The 19,311-nt window shown below is 35.4% G+C and overlaps 1 protein-coding gene across 5 annotated transcripts in view; it reads left to right on the forward strand.

Annotated features, from left to right (window-relative positions):
* Sox6 (SRY-box transcription factor 6) overlaps positions 1 to 19,311 on the forward strand; it is a 689,857-nt gene that overhangs the window by 12,644 nt on the left and 657,902 nt on the right. For all 5 annotated transcript variants that reach the window (XM_087211270.1, XM_087211269.1, XM_021263841.2 and 2 more), the window contains exons 3-5: positions 91 to 175; positions 2,931 to 2,995; positions 3,434 to 3,518. The gene's annotated coding sequence lies outside the window, so the exon portion shown is untranslated. The remainder of the gene's footprint in view (positions 1 to 90; positions 176 to 2,930; positions 2,996 to 3,433; positions 3,519 to 19,311) is intronic.

Genomic DNA, 19,311 nt, shown 5'->3' on the forward strand with positions numbered 1-19,311 from the left:
TTGTTCACTAGGTTAACTTATATAAACCTATTTGAATTGTAACATTTATAATTGTTAAGGTTCACTTTTTTTTTTTCTTTTTTTGCTCAGGGGATCGAACTCGGGACCTTGTGCTTGCGAGGCCGGTGCCGGAACCACTGAGCTAAATCCCAGCTAAATCCCCGAGCCTATAATTGTAAATATTTATAATTTTTAGTAGTAAATATTGTCACAGTGCTAAAATATATGCATTTTATTATTTCTAATATTCTTTGAAAAATTATGTAGAATTCCTTAGAAGATGAAAGCAGAAGTACAGAGACTCAGCTGTTTTTAAGGACTAGGTGCATAATGATAGAGGTTATTTTTTCTAACTTTTTGTCATGAAAATTTAAAAATAACAGAAGTAGAGTATGGGCACAATGTGTTTAATACTGAAGTAAAAAATTGTTAGCAGAGAAAGTTCATACTAAATTTTCTCTGTTGGTCAACAAGTGACAATAGCAGCTTGAGATGATTCATTTGCTACCAGATTTCAGCACTTGATGGGTAGAAGAAGCTGAAGGCAGTATACAATTGGCACAATGTAGACTGTGTTGCTTCATGAACTGAGTAAATTTATACGTTGCTAAGTGCTTAGCAGACCAATAATTGGATTCAGGGAGTAGGCAGATGGCTGTAGTCTATGGCTATACCACCCTGAACTTGGCTGGTCATGTCTAAAGAAATTAATGTAGGAATTCATTGCGGAGTCTATGGTAATGGCATAGATTGGATATGACATACCTTATATTTGTTGAAAATGTTTTAGGCATTTTTTGAGTGGGGGGCATAAAGTAATGTGTTATATTTTAAGAAAACCTGAGTTAATCAGAAAGCCTGAGGTCATTAAGGCTCCACAGCTTATTACTGTGTAGTCTTGGACAAATAATTTATTTTTCTGAATCTCAGTTTTTTTAAAAAAGAGGATCATTGAGTTGGAATTAGACACAACTGACTATCATTCAGTATTTATTTTAGTGTGTACTTATTGAGAGCTATATATTATGCCCTGGCATGGGAAATATGACAGTTAACATTATAAATAATTTAGCTAAATAGTCGTTACTTTTTATGGAGTGTATATTCTATTTTGATAGACAACAAAAGACAAATACATGACAATTACAAATATAAGAAGTGCCATAAGGAAACAAGGGGCGGCTCTGACAGCATGGACCCTGTCTCTTTGAGGTGGTGACACAGAATAGGAAAGAGTTAGGTATTTAATAGGGAAATGTTCCAGGTAGAAGCAATAGCATGTGAAAAGATCTTGAGGCTGGAAAGAACTCAATGTGTGCTAGATACTAAAAGAAGACCAGTATGCATTACTGGTGTGGTGAAAGGAGGGGTGAATAGCATATATAAGATTAGGAAAGATAGGACTTTGTACATTGTGATACAGAGTTTTGATTTTGTCTTAAGTGCCATTTTAAGGTTTTTATCTTTTTGTTGTTGTTGTTCGTTTTTTTTTTTGGTACCGGGGATCGAACTCGGGACCTTGTGCTTGTGAGGCAGGTGCCAGAACCACTGAGCTAAATCCCTGGCCCTAAGGTTTTTATCTTAATTATGCTGTTACAGTTTTTTAGTCAATGAGTGATTTAGTGTTTTTTAGATTCTTAGTTGTGTTGCAATATGGAAAATGGAACAGAGGCAAGAGAAGTAAATTTGTTGCATAGTCTAAGTGAAAAATAATGAACACTTGGGTAGAGGTGATAATTGGTGGAGATGGATAGATGTGGAGCAATTCACGACATATTTTAGAAGTAGAACAGGACTTGCTGATAGATCTGGTTTTGGGGGTGATGTTGGGGAAGGAATGAGAGATGGCTTGAACAACAGAATTTTTACTTTTCCAGATACAACAAGATAGATTTGAGTGGGTAGGTGTCATGATTTTTTTTTTTACTTCTTTGAGCACAACTAGTTTATAATGGCTTTGAGATATCTAGATAGAGTTGTCAAGAAACGGAGTAGAAAATTAAATAGTCAAACTGAAGCTCAATAAGTCAAGGATAGAAATCTATATTTGAGAGATATCTAAGTAGGGATGGTATTTAAATCTATGAGAATGGATGAGGCTATCCAGGAAAAGGGACAAATCTCAGAGGACCTTGGCCTGAGTAAAAGGAATTCAAGAACTTGTAGTTAGGTGGAGGAGGTTGATTCAACAGAGGAGACTGAGAGGTAGTGTTCTTAATGAGGATGGAATAAATCAGGGGAGTATGGTATTTGGAGGCCAAGAGAGCCCAGTCTTTCATAATGCAGGGTGTTATGCTGAATGCTGATGAGAAGTAAATATAAACAGAGCCAGGCATGGTGGTGCATGCCTGTAACGCCAGCTGCTCAGAAGGCTGAGACAGGAGGATCACAAGTTCAAGGCCAGCCTGAGCAACTTAGCAAGACCCTGACTCAAAATAAAAAGGGCTCGGGATGTAGATCAGCTTGAGTCCAATTCCTGGGTTCAATTTTACTGCCAGAAAAAAACCCAAAAATTAACACAGAGAAATGATCGTTGGATTTGCCAACATTTGGTTTGAATTCTGGCTCTGCTGTTGACTAGCTGTATGACTGTGAACATTTCATTCACATCACTAAGTCTCAGTTTTCTCATCTTCAGAAAGGAACAATACCTATCACACATACTTATTCTAAGGATTAGTGAACTGTTTACCTAAAGTGTCTGACAAATATGGGATACTCAGTTGATATTATTTCCTTTCTGTTCTAGTTTTGTGATACCTTTTGAAACTTTGGGTAGAGTTTACTTACTCCTTGCTTAAAGATGTAATTTGTTTCTGCAAATTCTGCTATTTAGTGAAAAGCTTTAAAACAAAATATTTCCATTAGTTTTAATGGAAAAATTATGATGCATTTTATCCCAATACAACATATCTATACTCTTTTTACAGATGGAAAAATACACCATTTGATGAACAATGAAAGCAAATATATCACTAATAAATACTATTTGAAGGTAAATTAAATGTAGATTATATACAAACTATTCTGTAATAAAGGTTTATTGTACTTGCCAAAGGAAGAAATGAAAAATTGATAATAAATGATGGTTACTTCAGCAGGAGTATGACAAATTAATTTTTTTTCAGAAGCACGTTTTTCTTTTTGTACCATTTTTTTCTACCTCTTTTTCAGCCTTTTAGGAGATCATGATTATCTTGTCTTCACATAAGCTTTATATAAAGTGATAGCACAAAAAACTACTTTTGGAGTTGTTCAAGATTCTTTCTCTTCATATTAGCAATGTAAAACACTTGAGGTTATTTAAACATAGGGTACAATGTACATTTTTCCAGTTGATATTCTCTGACTAGAAATTGTGTTGAATAGACAGGTGAGTGTCTGAAAGCAATATAATAACCTGATATCTTATAATATATTTATTTTTTTGTAGGATTTTTTTTTTGTGCAAAAGTTATTCTGGGAAAGGAAGATGGTATCTGAAAAGTAGTAAAACGTTTCCAGAGCCATTTTAACTAGTAAGTTATTATCTGATGTAAGTCTTTATTTTCTGATCATCTACTCCCTGTGTGGTTATAATAGATTCTGTGAGGATAACTAAAAGATTTGGTTTTAATGAGTAGGTTTTAGCAGGCACTATTTTTAGATAATTCTTTGTTTTACTTTATTATTATTATTATTATTATTATTTGCAGTACTGGGGATCAAATCCAAGGCCTTGTACATGCGAGGCAAGTGCCCTACCATTGAGTTACAGCCCCAGACTATTAATTCTATTTTAAACGATATATAGCAAAATGGCAGAAATCATCCATGAGCAGGATCAATCCCCCCCATAATATAAATACTCCCTCAACTGAACAGAGTTTGAAAGTGTACTACATATTACCTGAAGATGAGAGAATTCCCTAACAAAAAAGTAGGCATATTTTAAAGCTATGTGTTTTAGATTGCACTGTGGAACCACTGTCTAGGCAGTTTGAATATTCACTTCATACAGAGCTTATAAATGTAAGTACATCTATTGACAAAAATCTGAATTTTCTGTTAAAAAGCATAGCATAGACAAACAGAAGATGTATGAAGTACTAGGTTCTTTAGGTCAAAGATGCAGACATTCTTTTGAAGGACATGTATTTGGTAAATTACTCATTTCCCTTTTCTAAACTATAAAACTGCTACATGGTAGTTTTAATAAACTATTGTGCAATTGTTATTACTAGTTGCTGTTGGATATATCTTGGTCCCAGAGCAATAGCATGTACAAATTAAAAATCAACCCAAAAGACTTTCTTATGTGAATGTTATTGAGACTTAATTCTATTTCTCGCTAATCATTTTCTTTTTGTATTGATATTAGATTCATTTCCCAGTTTAGTTGCCATCCAATGATGGGGTTTGTAAGCATTTCTAAACCTGAAAAAGTGGATTGAGATGAACTCAGGGGCATTCTTTACTTTTCTGAGAGTAATTCTGTGTGGCTTACTTCAATTTATTTACTTTTTTCTCCAGAATTACTGTAAAGGTTTTCTATTTCATTCATTACAGCACAGTGTTTTTCACATTTGAATAGACTGCATCAACATGAATTCTTTATAAGGACCTTAAAAACAAACTTTGCCAAGTCTCAGAATACAGAAGTGAATTCACATCCCAATACTCAGCTGCCTCATGAATAAAGGAGAGCTTGTGCCTGGCACTTTGAAGCTGTAGCTGTTAAACCATACAGAATATTTACCTCAATAAATCATTATAAGAAACTAAGGTACAATTATACCCACAGAGAAAAAGAATTCGAAACACTGATTTATGTGTTTCAGTGGCTATTCCCTTTCCCACCATGTTTTGAATTTTATGCATGTTTGTCATCTTTGGCTGCTCCTGTGTATCTTTAAAGTAATGGGTTCTGCTTTTTTTTAACATTCCTCATTAAGTTTGTTATTTTTCTTTGACACACAGACATGATTTGCATAGTGTACTAAGTTGTACATTTAAAATTAACTATCTCATTTCTTATGACTGAAACAAAAATGGAAAAAGTGACTAATTTATTTTGAATAAAACACTGACTTCTTTGCTTAATTTTTGAGTATTTAAATCAAATTCTATATTAAGGATTTTATTTGACCTTTATTTTAGAGTACTGGGAAAGAGTAAAGAACTGGGTTATAAATTGGATATTAACTACCATCTTTAAGAGTCAATCTTTATTTAACTATTTATTTATTTGGGTTTTTTTGAGATAGTGTTTTGCTAAATAGTTCAGGCGAGCTTTGAACTCACTATGTAGCCCAGGCTGGTTTTGAACTTGTGGTGATCCTCCTGCCTCAGGTTCCCAGGTGCTGGGATTACAGACATGCACCACCAGGCCTCGCTGAACTATTTTATTTAAAGCAATACTAGTATTATGGACAGATACATTGTTCACCAACACATTTTATCCTTATGAAAAGAAAGATAACATCCAAAAGCAAAAATAAATCAGTAACAGAGAAAGGAATGAGATTGAATTTGACAAAGAATTGATACACAGACAGAGGAATGCTTGCCTAGAATAGTTTATTTATCCAGAATGGTAGAAAAAATGGTTTTCTTTTTTTTTTGGTACCAGGGATCGAACTCGGGACCTTGTGTTTTCAAGGCAGGCGGCGGAACCACTGAGCTAAATCCCCAGCCCCTGAAAGGATGGTTTTCTAATGATATATTATTGAAAAGTATATAAAAATGTTTTAAAACAGCTAAATATTTTATTATTAAGAATAAAAATTTTTTATTTTTATGAAGTTTAAATTGTTTTAAATTTAAAATAATTTTTATAATGCTTCTTTTATTTTATTTTGAGACAGGCTCTCACTCCATAGTTCAGGCTGGCCTTGAACTCACTTTGTGGCCCAGGCTGGCCTCAAACTTGTGGTGATCCTCCTGCCTCAGCCACCCTGTGCTGGAATTATAGGTGTGTGCTACCATGCCTGGCTTAATTTTTGTTTAATTCAATCTTTGTTTAACTGTTTTATTTGTTTATTTGTTTGGCTTTTTGAGACAATTACTTTCCTTCCTTCCTTCCTTCCTTCCTTCCTTCCTTCCTTCCTTCCTTCCTTCTTTTCTCTTCTCTCCTCTCCTCTCCTCTCCCCTCCCCTCCCCTCTCCTCCCCTCCCCTCCTCTCCCCTCCTCTCCCCTCCTCTCTTCTCTTCTCTTCTCTTTTCTTTTTTTTGGTACCAGGCATCAAAGTCAGGACCTTGTGCTTGCAAGGCAGGTGCCGGAACCACTGAGCTAAATCCCCGGCCTGCAAACATTTTCTAATGTTTATAAAAATTGAAGTATATACTATTCTTAAGCTTTATCTATGGAAATCAGAGTTTGAATTTAGGTTGAAGTTATATTATCAATTTCTATCAAAAAGCTATTATTTATTTATTTATTTATTTTGCTGGTATTAGGGACTGAATGTAGGGAGTGCTGAGCTACATTGCTGAGCTTTTTTTTTCTTTTTAAAATCATGAAATGGTTTTGTTAAGTCACTAAGTTGCCCACACTGGGCTTGAACTTGCAGTCTTCTGCCTCAGTCTCAGAGTGCTGAGATTTCAAGTGTATTCCACCACAACTCACTAAAAAAACTGTTCTTTTAGGTAACAACATAATATTTAAACATTACCCTCTTTACCTCTTTATCAGTTTATGTGAGATTGTAGGTGTCATTTGGATCCTAATCAGACTTTTTTTTTTTTGATGATACTGGGGATTCATCCTGGGCTTTTCTTATGTTAGGCAAATGCTGTACCTCTGAGCTTCCTCCCTAGCCTTAGAATTAAACTTTTAATGACTTCTTTATCACCTAAGCACTAGTGTTCATAAGACTTTTCATTCACTTTTCTAATGGCAGAATATAAGGATACATATAGTTGAGACACGGTCCTGCTAAGTTGCCCAGGTAGAATTAAACTTGAGATCCTTCTGCCTTAGCCTCCCAAGTGCTGGGGTTACAGGCATGTACTACTGCGAACAACTTGAACTACGTTTTATGAAATCTGCATTTGAGTAGAATCTACTTTAGACATTGACTTTTGAGACTATGAATTTGGGTAATTTGTAAGAAACTTTTAAGGTAAGATGATGTCCCACCCCTTCTTAAGTTGTTACCTGTATAAGTAGGGGCCTTCGGTAAGCTTTACTCATTCAGTAAGTATTTGCTGAATACCTGGCGTGTGCCAAGTTCTATATGAAGAGCTACTGTTTTCTCAAATCAACATGAGCATAATAACACAGGACTGTGGTGTTGTGTATAAAATCTCTATCAAAGTGCCTGGTACAAAGATGTTTAATAAGTGGTTGCTTATTTTTAAAAAAGATTGCTATTTGTGTAGCTACTACCTATTTGGCCTTTTGCATATTTTTTGGTGTGCTGTAATTAACCACAGAAGTAGATGCAGAATAGGAAATACATCTTACTTTCCACATAATAGGTTTATGTGTACTTTCAAAAAGGAAACTTAGTAATTCTTGAAATAAAGTAAAATTATTTTCAGGTAATGGAATGTAGGAGATCATGTTAGCTGAATTGAGTACATTTGATTTGAGGTGTCCTATTATCTAGAATAAATGAAAATCATAGTATTAGCTTTTTGCTTGTTTTGTGGTGTTTTTTTTTTTTTTTTTTTTTTTTGTGGTGCTAGGGATTGAACCAAGGGCTTCATGCATGCAAGGAAATGCTCTACTTCCCGTATTTTTTTTTTTTTTTGGTGTAGTATTGTTATCTAATAAAAAGGAAGCGAGCATACCTGTTTCACAAATGCTGAAAACTTGTTTAGCATTTGACTTGATGAGGGATTTATGTATTAATCTTTATGGAACAAATTCTGAATATAATTGATAGTGCCTCCATTAGCAGATGAGGTTTATTGATTTGACACAGGAACTGATCATAGGTGAGAGGTGGAAGTTGTATTATTAGTTAGAGAAGATAGAGTAGTAGTTCACTGACTTTTATTTATTCATTCAAAAAGTGTTTATTGAGTACTTGCTGATGAGAGAAAGAAAAATTATAGGTGTATGAGTGTTATTTGCAAAGTATATTACTTAGTGAAATACACATTTCTCTGTATTAGAACTCACAAGTAATTCTCCATTGTAAAATTTAAAAACAAAATATCAGGTTTCATCACACTGTAAAAAAAGATGAAATAATAAGAATTATAGATAAATTTGTTAAGGTTAGTTTGTTTTTATGGAAAAACTGCGTAAACTTGCCAAAGATATGTTGTTTTATAGCATTCAAGATAGTATCTTTTCACCTCTACTGTCTAGCTTACATTTCCAGTTTTTACTATTATGAAATACTTTGAGACACTCAAAAGTAAAAAAAAATCTTTCTAAGTTAAATAAGTCTTTATAATTAAAAACTCCTTTTGGGCTGGAATTGGGCACAGATTTCTTGCGGTGTTAAGATGTTAAAATGTTTTCATTACTAAGTGTTTCAAGAATCTTACATTAACCACTTTACAAGTGTAATTTTATAATTTAACATTAGCCTGTGAAATATTTTGTTATATCCTCATGGTCATTCATCTATATTGTGAACTATATGTTTTCTATCTAGTAGACATCTGATAAATGTGACTTGATCATGTAATAAGACATAGTCCATGTATAGACTACCTTAAGATGCAAACATGTAAGATACATTTTAAATGCCACAGTAAATTAAAATTTCATATCATTTGTGGCCTTACAGAAGTTGCTTTATTATTTTGTTAGTTATTTGCTAAATATTCAAGATAATTTTCTATTTCTTAAAAAGATGTATAATGAAAAATTATACATACGCAAACACATATATGTGTTTATACCATAGGTAGTTTCTTTGGCAAAGACTATTTCAGATGAAATGTAAAATATAATATTCAGGATTTTTCTTTCCTTGTTCATAAAATATTACAGTACAACACAAGCTTTCTGAAGGTGTCTGGGACATCAAACACCTTCAGAAGATTGGGGACTCAGGAAAACAAGGAGGCTGGCCAGTGGGCATGGAATAGAGAATTTTCCATTCTCCATTTCCAGAGGAAATGGAAGAGGATACTAATGGAAAAGAAAAGAATAAGATTGAATTTGAGAACTAGCCACTATCTCTGGACTGCTAAACAGTATAGAAAAGGAGGGTTCTGATATACGTAGAAGTATCTTCTAGTTGTTCTCACTCAGGAGGTCTAGTCTGTAAATTTAATAATTTACACAGTCACCATTTTTTCCTCAAGGTGCACCTCGTTACTTGCGGGTTGGTACATGTTTTATTTCATACAAAGCTTAAAGCAACACAGAGAAATTACATCTTTTTTAAAAGGCCAGTATAGCACTTCAAAAAATACATGGAAACTTTTATTTAGAATATAAATCATAGATGACAACAATTGGGAGTTTCCATATGAAAAGTGGTTAGCAAACTTATGTGAACATTAGGGTATATAATAGATACTTTATGATAAAAATACAGTTAGATAATCTGTTGATTTTAACTTCTACCAATTTGGAAATAATTTGTAATTTTCTCAAAATATGAACTTCAAGTTTCAAAAATACTTAAAATAATTCAATAAAATTCTTTAAACATTTAGATTTAAAACAAATTCCAGGAACCAGATAATAAAGTGTGTATTATTTAGGAAACTTTCAATTCATATCCCTTTTTTCCAAGCATGAGTTTTTGATCTTAAACTGCATGCTCATGTTATTGAATGTTAACATGTCACTTTTCTTTGCTGAACCAGATTGCTGAGGCGTTCATAAGCCATAAGATCCCTTGTTAAAATTGGGATAAATATCATTAATAGGAAAAAATGTATATTGCATCTGGAAAGTTTAATGTCTGTTTAGAATTTATAACATAGAAAGAAATAATACAGTATGATATAAAGTACATTAGACTTATAATTAGAGGTCTTGGCTTTCGTTCTTGATCTTATGTTAGGTAAGTAGCAACACACCAAATCCCAGTCTTATTGGTTAGGTTTTGAAGATAATTGATTATTAAAAAAGTAACATTTAACACTTAAAGACTGGACCATAAAAATAATTGCAAGTGAATAATAGTTTATAAAGTTAGAAGACTCACAAATAATTTATCAAGTAATCAAAATATATTTCAAACAGCTATGCCTGTGTTTTTTTTAAAGTTAATTTTATTGGTACATTTTAGGTATACAATATAATGACATTCATCATTGGACATTTGCACCTTTACATAATCTCTCTTGGTTTTTATTTTTTCCCCATTCCCCTGCCTTCCTTCAACCCCTCCATCCCTCCCTAATTACAAAGACTTTATTTCCATTTTTTCATTTTCTCATATTAATTCCATTCCCTTCTTTCCTTTCCCCTACCCTTCCCACTTCCCCTTTGCCCCTTTTCTTCCTATTTCACATTATCTATTATACCTTTTAGTCCTACACTTTTAGTTTCTCACACTAGAGAAACTATTTGGTATTTACACATGTGTGTCCCATTTATTTCACTTAAGAGTATTGGCTGAATGTGCATCCATTTAGCAATAAATGTCTCTAATTTCTCATTTATTACAGCTGAGTAGTACTCCATTTTATAAAACAAACACATTTTCTTGATCCAGTCTCCAGTTGATGGGCATTTGGGCTGTTTCCAAGTTTTAGCTATGAAAAACTGTGCTACTATGAACACGGGTGCACATATATGTCTGTGGTATGATTCTTTAAATTCTTTGGGGAAGATACCCAGCAGGGGAACAGCTGGGTCAAATGGGACTTCCAGTCCTAGTTCTTTGAGGTATCTCCGTACTGATTTCCACAGTGGTTGCACCAGTCTACACTCCCACCAGCAGTGGAGCAGTGTTCCTCTTTCCCCACAGCCCTGCCAGCATTTGTTATTGGTTGATTTCTTGATAGTGGCCATTCTTTCTTGGGTGAGGTGGAATCCCTGCGTTATTTTCATTTGCATCTCTCGAATGACCAGTGATTTTGAAAATTTTTTCATATGTTTATTTGCCATTTCTACTTCTTTGTGTGAGAAATGTCTGTTCATTTCAGATGCCCATTTCTGGATTGGGTCTTTAAATTTGGGAGGTCTGATTTTTTTAAGTTCTTTATACATTCTAGATAGTAGACCTTTGAGGGACTGCTGGTGAAAAATTTTTCCCACATTGTGGGTTGTCTCTTCACACTACTGTTGGTTTCTCTTGCTGTGCAGAAGCTTTTTAATAAGAAGAGATCCCACTTGTTGATTGTTCGTGCTCATTCATGGGCAACTGAGGTTTTGTTCATAAAATTTTTTCCTACACCAGTGTCTTCAAGTATTCTACCTAACCTCTGTTCGAGCTGGTTCAGCATTTCTGTTTTAATATTTAGATCTTTAATCCATTTCGATTTTAGTTGAGTGCATGGTGAGAGATATAGGTCTAGTTTTAGTCTTCGGCAAGTTGGAACCCAATTTCTCCAGCACCATTTATTAAAGAGACTGTCTTTCCTCCAGTGAGGGTGTTTGGCTCCTTTGTCAGAGATGAGGTGGCTGAGTATGTCTGGAGTTGTTTCTGCGTCTTATAATCTGTTGCACTGGTCCTCAGGTCTGTTTCTTTGCCAGTACCATGCTGTTTTTATCACAGTAGCTTTGTAGTATAGTTTCAAGTTGGGGGTTGTAATACCCCCTGCCATGTCTCTGTTACCTAGAATTGCTCTTGCTATTCTGGGTCTCTTCTTGTTCCAAATGAATTTTTGAATTATTTTCTTAAGTTCTATGAAGTATGCTGCTGGGATTTCAATTGGGATTGCATTGAATCTATATAGCAGTTTTGGAAGTATGGCCATTTTCACTATGTTGATTCTTCCTACCCAGAGGCAAGGGAAATCTTTGCATTTTCTGATATCTTCTTCAATCTCTCTTTTCAGAGTGCTATAGTTTTCAGAGAAGAGGTCTTTGATTTCTTTTGTTAGGTTGATTCCTAGGTGTTTCAGTTTTTGGATGCTATTGTGAAAGGAATTGTTTGCCCTATTTCTCTCTCAGTGAGTCTGTTGTTCATGTAGAGGAAAGCTATTGATTTTTGTGTGTTGACCTTGTATCCAGCTACTTGACTGAATTTGGTTATTAAGTCTAGAAGACTTTTGGTGGAGTTCTTGGGGTCTTCTGTATAGAGTATCATGTCATCTGGAAATAATGACAATTTGATTTCTTCATTTCCTATCTTTATTCCTTTTATTTCTTTCTCTTGTCTAATTGCTGTGGCTAATGTTTCTAAGACTGTATTGAACAGGAGTGGTGATAGTGGACATCCTTGTCTTGTTTCTGATTTTAGTGTGAAGGATTTCAGTTTTTGACCATTTAGTAAGATGATGGCTGTTGGTTTTTCATAGATGGCTTTTATCAGATTGAGGTAGAGACCATCTATTCCTACATTTTGTAGGGTTTTTATCATAAATGCATGTTGGATTTTGTCAAATGCTTTTTCTGCATCTATTGAGATGATCATATGGTTTTTGTCCCTGGCTGTATTGATATACTTTATTACATTGATTGATTTGTGTATGTTGAACCATCCCTGCATCCCTGGGATGAATCCCACTTGGTTAGGGTGTATGATCTTCTTGATGATCTTCTGCATTCTATTTGCAGTATCTTATTAAGGATTTTTGCATCTATGTTCATTAGTGACATTGGCCTATAGTTCTCTTTTTCGGTTGGGTCTTTCTCTGCTTTGGAGAGCAAGGTGATATTTGCTTCCGGGAATGATTTCAGGAGTATTGCTTCCCTTTCAATTTTGTTGAAGAGTTTAAACAGTAGTGGCAGTAGTTCCTCTCTAAATGTCTTGTAGAATTAAGTGGTGAAGCCATCAGGACCCGGGCTTTCTTGGTTGGTAAGTTTTTAATTAGGTTTTCGGGTTCATTGATTGATATGGGATTGTTTAGAATTTTTAGGTCTTCTTCATTCAACTTTGGTAATTCATACATGTCTAGGAATCTGTCCATTTCTTCTGTGTTTTCCACCTTGTTGGCGTATAGGTTCTGGAAGTAGGTATTGATGATCTTCTGAATTTCTACTGGGTCTGTTGTAATTTCACCCTTTTCATTCCTGATTGAATGGATTTGGGCCTTTTCTTTCCTTTTTCTGATAAGGTTGGCTAAGGGTTTGTCAGTTTTGTTTATTCTTTCAAAGAACCAACTCTTCAATTCATTGATTTTTTTGTATTGCTTTCTTAGACTCCATTGCTTTGATTTCTGCTGTGATCTTTATAATTTCCTCCCTTGTATGAGCTTTGGGTTTGTTGCGCTCTTCTCTTTCTAGAAGCTTGAGGTTCAGCATCAGGTTGTGCAATTGGGCTTGCTCTGTTTTCCTAATATGATTATTCACTGCTATGGATTTCCCTCGTAAGACTGCTTTCATTATGTCCCATAGATTCCGATATGTTGTATTGTCATTGTCATTTATTTGAAGGAACTGTCTGATTTCTTCTTTAATTTCCTCTGTGACCCATTGGTTATTCAGAAGTGTGTTGTTCAATTTTCATGTGTTTATGTAATTCTTGCAGTTTCTTTTACCGTTGATCTCCAATTTCATTGCACTATGGTCTAATAATATATAGGGGATAACTTCAATTCCTTTGCACTTACCTAAATATGTTCTGTGAGCAAGTATGTGGTCTATCTTGGAGAAAGACCCATGTGCAACTGAAAAGAATGTGTATTCTGATTTTGTGGGGTAAAACACTCTGTAAACATGTTAAGTTCATTTGTTCAAGAGTTTGATTGAGTTCTAGTATTTTGTTCCTTATTTTTTGTCTAGTTGATCTATTTGTGACAATGAGGTATTGAGGTCCCCCACTACTATTGTATTAGTGCTTATATGGTTTTTCATGTCCATTAGTATTTGTTTTATATAGTTGGGTGCACTAGCGTTAGGTGCATAGATATTCCCTTTACAAGGATATAGTGTCCTTCTTTGTCTCTCTTAATCAGTGTGGGTTTGAAATCCACTTGGTCTGCAAAGTAGATAGCTACTCCTGCTTTTTTTCAGGTTCCTGTCATATGGAGTATTGTTTTCCACCCTTTAACTTTTAGTCTATGAGTTTCTGTTTGAATTATGTTTCTTGTATGGAGCATAAGAAATTGGGTTCCAACTTGGCAAAGACTAAAACTAGACCTATATCTCTCACCATGCACTCAACTAAAATCGAAATGGATTAAAGATCTAAATATTAAAACAGAAATGTTGAACCAGCTGGAACAGAGATTAGGTAGAACTGTTGATGACATTGGTATAGGAAAAGATTTTATAAACAAAACCTCGGTTGCCCATGAACTAGCACAAGCAATCAACAAGTGGGATCTCTTCTTATTAAAAAGCTTCTGCACAGCAAGAGAAACCACCTGTAGTGTGAAGAGACAACCCATAATATGGGAAAAAATTTTCACCAGCAGTCCCTCAGAAAAAGACCTACTATCTTGAATCTATAAAGAGCTTAAAAAAATCAGACCTCCCAAATTTAAAGACCCAATCCAAAAATGGGCATTTGAAGTGAACAGACATTTCTCACACAAAGAAGTAGAAATAGCAAATAAACATGTGAAAAAATGTTCAACATCACTGGTCATTGGAGAGATGCAAATGAAAACAATACTGAGATTCCACCTCCCTCCAGAAAGAATGGCTGTTATCATGAAATTAATCAACAGCAAATGCTGGCGGGGCTGTGGGGAAAGAGGAACACTGCTCCACTGCTGGTGGGAGTGTAGACTGGTGCAACCACTGTGGAAATCAGTACGGAGATACCTCAAAGAACTAGGACTGGAAGTCCCATTTGACCCAGCTGTTCCCCTGCTGGGTATCTTCCCCAAAGAATTTAAAGAATCATACCACAGTCATATATGTGCACCCATGTTCATAGCAGCACAGTTTTTCATAGCTAAAACTTGGAAGCAGCCCAAATGTCCATTAACTGGAGACTGGATCAAGAAAATGTAGTTTTTTGTTTTTTTTTTTTAATAAAATGGAGTACTACTCAGCTGTAATAAATGAGAAATTAGAGACATTTATTGCTAAATGGATGCACATTGAGGCAATCTTCTTAAGTGAAATAAATAGGACACACGTGTAAATACCAAATAGTTTCTCTAGTGTGAGAAACTGAAAGTTTAAATAAGGATTAAAAGGTATAATAGATAATGTGAAATAGGAAGAAAAGGGGCAAAGTGGAAGGGGAAGTGGGAGGGGTAGGGGAAAGGAAAGAAGGGAATGGAATTAATATGAGAAAATGGAAAAATGGAAACAAAGTCTTTGTAAATAGGGAGGGATGGAGGGGCTGAAGGGAGGGCAGGGGACGGGGGGAAAAATAAGAACCAAGACAGTATGTAGAGGTGCATATCTCCAACGATGAATGTCATTATATTGTACACCTAAAATGTACCAATAAAGGGATATACAAAAAAAAAGATTTTTTCTGGTTTTTTTTGGTGGGGGAGGGTTGGTTTGAGACACAGTCTCATTATGTAGTTCAGGATGGCCTTGAATTTACTATGTACCCAGGTGGTCTTAAACTCAAGGCGATCCTCATGCCTAAACCTCCTGAGTGTTGGGATTAAAGGCATGTACCACCACACCCAGCTCGTGTTTCTGTTTTAATATTTATATCTTTGTTCCATATTTATTTTAGTTTAGTACAGATGAGAGATATGGGTCTTTTCCCAGCACCATTTATTAAACATGCTATCTTCTGTCCAGTGTGTGTTTCCAATCCCTTTATCAAAGATCAGACAGGTGAATGTATCTGAGGTTGTCTTTGTATCCTGCACTCTGTTGCATCTATCCATATGTCTGTTTTTGTGCCAGTACCATGCTCTTTAATCACTGCAGCCCTGCAGTATAACTTGAAGTCCGAGATTGTGATATCTCCTGATTTGCTCTTGGTACCAGGATTTGCTGTTCTGAGTCTCTTCTGGTTCCATATGAATTTTAGGATTGTTTTCTTTAGTTCTTTGAGGAATGCTATTGGTAGTTTTGTTGCGCTTGCATTAAATCTCTATGTCAGTTGTAGAAGTATAGTTATTTTAACAATATTTGTTCTGCTTATCCAGGAACAGGGGATATCTTTCCATTTTCTGATTTGCTCTTTTATCTTTTTCAGAGTACTGTAGTTTTTATTGCAGAGCACTTCCACTTCCTTGATTTGGTTAATTACTAGATTTTTCTTGATGCTATTGTGAAAGATATTGTTTTCTTAATTTCTTTATTGGTGAGTTCATTATATATAGGAATGCTATTGATTTTTGTGTGTTGATTTTGTATCCTGCTACATGACTGAAGTTGGTTATTATATCTATGAGTCTTTTTTTTTCCCCTATACTAGGGATTGAACTCAGGACCTTGCACTTGCAAGGCAGGTTGCAGTGCCACTGAGCTAAATCCCTGGCCCACATCTAGGAGTCTTTCAGTGGATTTTTTTTTGTGTGTGTGTTTTTTGTAGAAGGTCATGTTCTGTACAAATAATAATAATTTGACTTCTTCCTTTTCTACACATATCTCTTTTATTTCTTTCTGTTGGCTGATTGCTGTGGCTACTGCCTCTCATACTATATTTTTAGTTTTTCTTTTTTTTTTTTTTTTGGTACCGGGGATCAAACTCGGGTCCTTGAGCTTGAGCAGCAGGCGGCAGAACCACTGAGCTAAATCCCCGGCCCTCTCATACTATATTGAACAGGAGTGGTGATAGTGACATCTTGGGTTGTAGGGGTTGTAGACATCCTTGTTTGTTCCTTATTTCAAAGGGAAAGCTTTCACCTTTTCCCCATTTAATATGATATTGGTGGTAGGCTTGTCATAAATGGCTTTTAACAATAGATTGAGAAAAGTTGTTGGATTTTGTCAAAAGCTTTTTCTGCGTCAATTGAGGTGATCATGTGATTTTTTTGTCCTTGCTTTGCTTTATGTGATGTATTACATTTATTGATTTGTATATGTTGAGCCATCCTTGCATGCCTGGGATGAATCCTTATTAGCTATGATCTTTTTGATGATTTGTTGCATCTTGTTAAGGATTTTTGCATCTATGTTCATTAAAGAGATTAGCCTCTATTTCTCTTTTTTGCTTGGTTTCTTTTCTTGTTTTGTAATCAGGGTAATTCTGGCTTTCTGGAATGACTTTGAGAGTACTCCTTGCCTTTCAATATCATTAAAGAAGCCAGATGTCGTGGTGTATGCCTGTAGTTCCAGCACTTAGGAGGCTGAGGCAGGAGGCAGGAGGATCACTGCAAGTTCAAACCCAGCCTGGGCTAGATAATGAGTTCAAGGCCAGCCTGCTGCATAGAGACCCTGTCTCAAAAAAAAAAAAAAAGAAAAAAGGAAAAATTGTACCAGGGATTTAGCTCAGTGGTGCTGCCACCTGCCTCAAAAGTGCAAGGTCCTGAGTTTGATCCCTGGTACAAAAAAAAAAAATTCATTAAATAATTTGATTCATATTGACATTAGATCTTTCCTGAAGTTCTTATAGCATTCATCAGTGAATCCATTGAGACCTGAGCTCTTATTTGGTAGTTTTTTTGTTTGTTACTGCTTCAGTATCTTTGCCTGTTATTGAATTATACAGAATTTTTATATCTTTTTGGTTCAGTTTTGGTAGTTAATATTATCTAGAAATCTATCTACTTTTTCTGGATTCTCTAATTTGTTGGAGTACAGATTTTCAAAGTAATTACTATAATCTTCAAAGTAATTACTATAATCTGAATTTCTGTTGTGTCCTTTGTGATTTTACATTTTTCAGTTTTTTTCTTATTTGTACTGGGGATTGAACTCAGGACCTTGCACTTGAGAGGCAGGCAGTGGCACCACTGAGCTAAATCCCCAGTCCCATTTTTCACTTCTAATTGCATTGATTTGAGTCTTTACTTTTTGGGGTAGGATTGGGTAAGGTTTTGTCTATTTTGTTTATTCTTTCAAATGACCAGTTTTTTAAAATTCACTGATTTATTGTATTGGATATTTGTCTCAATTTTGTTAATTTCTCCCTCACCTTTCTTGCTGGGCGTGGTAGTCAATGGTGTGGTATCTGCCTTATGGCTATATTCTTTCCAGAAGCTCTTAGTGTTTGTTCCCTTGTGTGACATAAATCACTGTTATTTCCAACTAGCTTTACAGCCTGTGGGCTCATCAGGGTGCCCCCTTTGCTCCAGAGGCTCCTCTGTCCCTACTCCAGGATGTGGCAACCATACAAGCTGAGACATGTCTTTGATCACATTGGCAGGTGGAAAAAGCAAACTCACTACTGAGCTATATGCTGAAACCAGGCCGTGGGCTGGGGATTCTGCTAGACTTAATGTCAGCACTTTCAGACCTATTTCTCCCTCCAAAACTACATACAATTGGCCTGGCTTCTCTCTACAGAGGGTGAAGCCCGTATATCCTTTATAAACTGAGCTTACCACTGCTTAGCCTCAGGGGGTCTGTACTAGCCTGCTCCTTCTCCATGACTGTCTCTTCTAGCTGTCTCCCACCAAGTCACTGTGGTAGGGTGACCCCAGAGGTCCCTGAAGGGTAGTGTTCTGTGACTTATTACCAATGTAACTCAGTCTTAGAGAATAAACCCCTTCCTAAATTACTTTTTTTGGGGGGTTCTGGCGATCGAACTCAGGTCCTTCCGCTTGCGAGCCAGGCGGTGGAACCACTGAGCTAAATCCCCGGCCCCCCAAAATTACTTTTGATTATATCACTCTGAAGTATGGTGGATGCCACAGTGAATTTTTTCTCTAACTCAAGCTTGCCATGTGGAAGAAGTCACATGCAGAGTGAAACCATACTGTAGTTGTAACTTATAATAACCATGGGCTTTTCTTGAGGCTAGCACTGCTAGTCTGTTTTTTCTCCCTGTAGCTGCTGTCTCTGGACTTACCTTCTCCACATAAGCCTAGGTTAGTATTCCAGACTGTTTCATTCTTTTCCATGTCCTGTCTTTAGTTTATCTAATTTGTTTATAGTTTCTAGTTTTCTTGTTGGCTCTTTTTTGATTCTCAAAGCTCTAATTCTTTTTCTGTTTGCTAAGTTGTTTCACAGGTATCTCAATTCCAGGACCTGGAGAAGTTGTATTTTGCTGCCAGCCTTTACTCTGCCATTTTTGATCTTTTTTTTTTTTCTGTTACTTTTACCCAATTCTATTTATTTTTTACATTTTTAATTGGATTTTTTAATTTCACTTTTCAATCCTTCTCATTATATCTTCCTTTTATTCACTTTTTACATTTTACTTCTTCCTTTTCCTAATCTTTCCATTTTCATTTTTATTATTACAATTAACTTTTATTAATTTTACCC

This window comes from Heterocephalus glaber, unplaced genomic scaffold (genome assembly GCF_053883595.1).
Source record: "Heterocephalus glaber isolate CG9 unplaced genomic scaffold, H.glaber_assembly_v1.0 deba00001428, whole genome shotgun sequence".
Lineage (NCBI taxonomy): Eukaryota > Metazoa > Chordata > Mammalia > Rodentia > Bathyergidae > Heterocephalus > Heterocephalus glaber.